The sequence below is a fragment of the Gorilla gorilla genome, chromosome 1 (genome assembly GCF_029281585.2).
Source record: "Gorilla gorilla gorilla isolate KB3781 chromosome 1, NHGRI_mGorGor1-v2.1_pri, whole genome shotgun sequence".
Classification (NCBI taxonomy): Eukaryota; Metazoa; Chordata; class Mammalia; order Primates; family Hominidae; genus Gorilla; species Gorilla gorilla.
The window spans coordinates 115,791,749-115,797,616 of record NC_073224.2 but is presented as its reverse complement, the minus strand read 5'-3'; positions in this window follow the sequence as shown (position 1 = coordinate 115,797,616).

Genomic DNA, 5,868 nt, shown 5'->3' with positions numbered 1-5,868 from the left:
TTATCCAGTCCCAAAAAATAGCAGTCACTCCCTATTTGCCCCCAATTTTGTAGCTCTAAACAACCACTAATCTGTTTCTGTGTTTTTGGATATTGCTATTCTGGATGTTTCATATAAAGGAAATCATATAATATGTGCCTGGTATGTCTAGCGTCTCTCACTTGATATAATGTTTTTAAGTTTCATCAACATGACAGCATGTATCAGTACTTCATTCCTTCCTACTGCTAAATAATTTCCATCATATAGATATACCAGATTTTATTAACCCATTTATCACTCGATAGATATTTTGGTTATTTTAACTTTTTATGAATAATGCTCCTATAAAAATTTATGTATGAATTTTTGGTAGACAAATATTTTTATATATCCTGGGTGTACAGCTAGGAAAAGAAGTGTTGGATCATATGGTAAATCTATGTTTAACTTTTTAAAGAACTTCCAGACAGTTTTCAAAGCAGTGGCACTGTTTTACATTACTAAAAACAGTGGATGGGGTTTCTAATTTCTCTACATCCTCACCAATACTTATTGTTATGTCTGCCTTTTATTATAACCATCCTGATATGTATGAAGCACTACATCAAATACGATTTTGATTTACATTTCCCTGAAGGCTAATGACCCTAAGGGTTTTAAGAAACTCCATTTCTGTGCTACTTCTTCACACATGGAAAAACCCGTTGCTAGGGGATTTTTGAGCTTTAGTGACTTAACTCTTAACACTGTCTAATGTTTTTATCTTAATTCGGTGCAGGAAAATACTGCGAGATTTTCAGACTTATACCTTCTCCATATCTAGGCCCTACAGAGCTATTTGATGGCTCTGCCTTTTTCCCCTTCAGAACTCCACAGCAAGCAGTGCCATCACCAGGTTATGAGCAACAGCAGGACCAGAAATCAGGGGCCACAAAGGTCTAAGGGGTGCTGGTGGCAAAGAAGGGATGCACTGCATGCAGGGGCAGCCCTAACTAGGAGCTGCTTGAAGCTGAGACAGCAGACGTGCTGTAGTACCGTGGCTCCAGATACACGTCCCTCTGGTGGGGCATGTGGCATGAAGAGGCTAGGTCCAAGCAAAGCCCGTGGCCATGGCCACCAGAACAAACAGAAAACACTCCCTCATGTGTTGTAAAATCTAACCAAATAAGCCCACATCCATGCATACCCCTTCACTCACTAACTAGGAGGAGGAGAAGGCTGTCTTTCAGGCTTTAGCCGCCACAACTCCTGACAACAAATCCAGTACCAAATTCCATTCACAATGTCTCCAAAGAGCTAGAAAGCTGACCTCTTCATTGCATGCTGGGAAGAGATGATTGCCATGACCTTAATGAATCCAAGAGAGAACTAATTGCTCTTCATTTCTACACTTTCTAGTCAAGCTGCTGCCTTTGAGTTGTGTTTGTACTTGGAGGAGTCCCAGAACAACTGCTTAGAGAGAGATTAGATGGATACTCCCCAAAGGACAGTCCACAGGCACTTATACATGGCCATCCTAAAAGAAGGAATCATAGAGTGATCAAAGAGGATTTTTGGTTCCTGTGTTAGGCAATGACTACGCAGTAGGCAGCTCCTGGAGTGGCAGGTCCCTCTCATGATGCATGGAGTTCAATAGCCAGTTGTACCAAACAGTATTCTTTCCATAGTAGTGTGGGGAGCACAAGCCCCACCCCTAAAGCCAGAAATCCAAGCCTTTCAGTGAGACTCAGTGGTACGTCAGGTTATTTATCATCACAATTGAGAAAAACTGCCCAATGTCAGGATATACCTACCGCTTAATAACATACTGTATATTGTGCATATTTTTATTACCATTTTGGTAACATTTATGTAATGACGTATTTTTAACATCTTTTCTGTGTGTATAAATTTCAACAGTACAACTTACAGAATTAGAGTAGAACTCACTTTAGAAATTATCCACTCCAGAACCTAAGGAATGCCTGAGTTATTTAAGTGAGATAATATAAGTGAAAAAATTTTTATGGCATACTACAAAATGCAAAGTATTAGTATTCTATTTTTGACAAGCAGGACAGAAAGGAATAATTTTTCGGGAGAAAGCATAGGGATATATTTCCACTATTACACATTACAGTACAACAGTAGGTGCAGACAAAATAATTGTTTAAAGAAATTTGATTAAATTTATACAAAACATATATTCGGAAACATTTATTTGCTAACCAGGGGTTCTCATCTTTATGTGGCAACACATTGATGTTTGGGAGAGGTGTGTTGCAAGCAATTTTTTTTTTTTTTTTTTTTTTTTTTGAGACGGAGTCTCGCTCTGTCGCCCAGGCTGGAGTGCAGTGGCACGATCTCGGCTCACTGCAAGCTCCGCCTCCCGGGTTCACGCCATTCTCCTGACTCAGCCTCCCGCGTAGCTGACAAGCAATTTATTGACTATAATAAAGGCTTGAAGCTTGCGAATGATTTACTTTACCTGTGATTCTTTTTATTACAAATATACATTTAAAGTTATTTGTAAATAATTTCATCCCCAATCATTTGCCTTAGAGATTATTGATTGGGAAAGAAAGAAGCAGGATTGCTGCTCTCTGGCTGGGAACTGAGCAGAACGTGCCACATGGTCTCCATTGGGACCATTGCTCTTACAGGGCCATGGCGCCACATTTATGCCCCAACAGGCTGTTCTTTTCCTCAGGTGTCTAAGATGTTTGCACCAGAACTGTTGAACAGAAATGTCCTCCAGAGGTCAGCTGAGATGTCCCTTCTTAATCTTTCTCTGTAGGTCTGACTAAACTGCTGGATTTTATATCTTTCCTGTTCCCCTGACTTCCACCTGAGTTGTTCATGAACAGTCTTTGAGCCCCAAGCTTTGGGTCCCCGTTCAGCTTGGATGCCACTGGGAGTATCAGGCTCTGTGATACCAGGGTCAAGGACCTAAGGCACCTTCTCATAGGTAGGGCATTGCAGGCCAGTCTTTCTCCACTCTGACATATGTGTTCATGAGAGGGGGCTCAGAATTTGCCAGTGGCTCTATGCTACCTCTGGCATAGGCTTGGGAGGAGTGCAATTTTCTGTGAGATCTCTATAGAGTTACCTTCTTGTCAAAGTTAACACAGGTTAAGAAATGCAAATCTATGTCATGTTTCAGGCAGACACAGATATTGAGAAATATGTGCCCAATAAATACTATATGGTCTCATCATGAGACTCATAGGGTAAATATAATTGGTAGAAAAATAAGTCAATAATTTCATCCTTTTTTAATTCCAAGAAATTCATTTGATCAGTGTTAGCATTAACTTTAGTTTTGACTTGTTTTGTTTCATTGTTGCTGCTGATTGAACCAATTCTCAGGAGATTGAAAAGAGGTAGGTATTTTTCTTATTTGGACCTTTCTCTCTCTCTTTATTTTATGGAACTATGGAATGCAGAACAGGGAATTGGAAAGAGTATGGCCTTTAGAGTCAGATGGACACGGGTTAAATCCCAGTCCCTAATATAGTAGCCAGGTAACTTGAAGCATCAGTTTCCCTACCATCAGAGTGCAGAGGCAACCTACAGAATGGGAGAAAATTTTTGCAATCTACCCATCTGACAAAGGGCTAATATCCAGAATCTACAAGGAACTTAAACAAATTTACAAGAAAAAAATCAAACAACCCCATCAAAAACTGGGTGAAGAATATGAACAGACACTTCTCAAAAGAAGACATTTATGCAGCCAACAGACACATGAAAAAATGCTCATCATCACTGGCCATCAGAGAAATGCAAATCAAAACCACAATGAGATACCATCTCACACCAGTTAGAATGGCGATCATTAAAAAGTCAGGAAACAACATGTGCTGGAGAGGATGTGGAGAAATAGGAACACTTTTACACTGTTGGTGGGACTGTAAACTAGTTCAACCATTGTGAAAAACAGTATGGTGATTCCTCAAGGATCTAGAACTAGAAATAACATTTGACCCAGCCATCCATTACTAAGTATATACCCAAAGGATTATAAATCTTGCTGCTATAAAGACACAGGCACACGTATGTTTACTGTGGCACTATTCACAATAGCAAAGATGTGGAACCAACCCAAATGTCCATCAATGATAGACTGGATTAAGAAAATGGCACATATACACCATGGAATACTATGCAGCCATAAAAAAAAGATGAGTTCATGTCCTTTGTAGGGACATGAATGAAGCTGGAAACTATCATTCTCAGCAAACTATCGCAAGGACAGAAAACCAAACACCGCATGTTCTCACTCACAGGTGGGAATTGAACAATGAGAACACTTGGACACAGGGTGGGGAACACCACACACTGGGGCCTGTGGTGGGGTGACAGGGATAACATTAGGAGATATACCTAACATAAATGACTAGTTAATGGGTGCAGCACACCAACATGGCACATGTATACATATGTAACAAACCTGCATGTTGTGCACATGTACCCTAGAACTTAAAGTATATTAAAAAAAAAGCATCAGTTTCCTTACTTGCAAATCTTAATCAACACCTACTATATAAGGTTGTTGTGATACATACATGGGACTGTGTGTACAAAGCACCCAGTACAGTTCCTGGTACCTCGTAAGTACTTAATAAGCAGTAGCCACGATTATATTTGGGGCTATCATTACTGTCAATCACAGGGTTATGTAGGGATGGAAAGGAAGCTGGGATTGTTTGTTAAGCCGGTTTCTGTTATTCGGTCAATCATACACAAATAACACACTGTGAACAGTGATGCTGAGCAGAGTGTTCTGTGAAAGGGAAGACATTCCATTTACATTTTATGTATTTTTCACTTAGTGAAATTTTTCAGTGAGCATGTGCTACTTTTGAAATTTAAAATTCCTATATAGTTTTTATTTTAAAAATGAAATGTAAGGACAAGACTCCCTGTATAGTTCCTTAACTTTTCCTGTGAATCTATAATTGTTCCAAAATAAAAAATTTTAAAATCTCTATTTGATAAATAACATAAAATAAGGGATACACATATATATTACATAATATTGGAGCCAAGGAGGCTTCTGGTCATGCGAAATGTTTACCTTCCTGGAAGATGTTCATAAACACCAAAAGTGGATTTCCACCAGGTAGGTGAATGCTAAGAGACGACTGATGCACTTGGTCTGATCTGATCTTATGAAATATGAAATTTTCGTGGTCATAAAAATGCTATGTTTTCACGTTGACAGAACAATGGAATCTTGGAGCTAAAAAGGACTTTAAGAATCAACTCAAAAGATCTTCACTTGAGACATGAGTTAATCTTCTTTGCAGGAGATGCAGCAATCCAGCCTCTATTTGAATATCTCCAGTAAAGGTATCTCATTACTCTCTATATATTATAAAATGCTTGCTTAAGTAGCCTAAATTCAATTAATGAGACAAGAAGTTGCAATGTTACAAAAAAAAAAGAAAGAATAGTTATCAGGTCTCTATACTTATATTCACACACTTCAATTAAGTAGAAAGATGGAGATTTCAATTCAATATGCCAAGTGGATTACTGAGAAATTCTTGGAATGAAGCAAGTAAGTAGAGTTGTAAGCATGTAACTGAATATTCACACATCGTTATGAAAAGGGGGTGTTGCTCATTAGTCAAAAATGAGACTGAATTCAGAATACCAGGATAAACTCTTAAAGTCTCAGTTTTCTTATCTGCAAAATGGGGTTAATAACAGTATTTACACTTTTTAGTTGTTTTGAGAAGAAATGGGATAATCCATGAAGATTGCCTGGCACACAGCACATGCTCAACAAGTATTTAATAAGATGAACAGTGTTGGTATTAGTAATATGTACAAGAGGATAGGAAAACACAGTGCCTTACTTTGAGGTGGCCTTGACTGGCTAATCACATATTTTCCAGG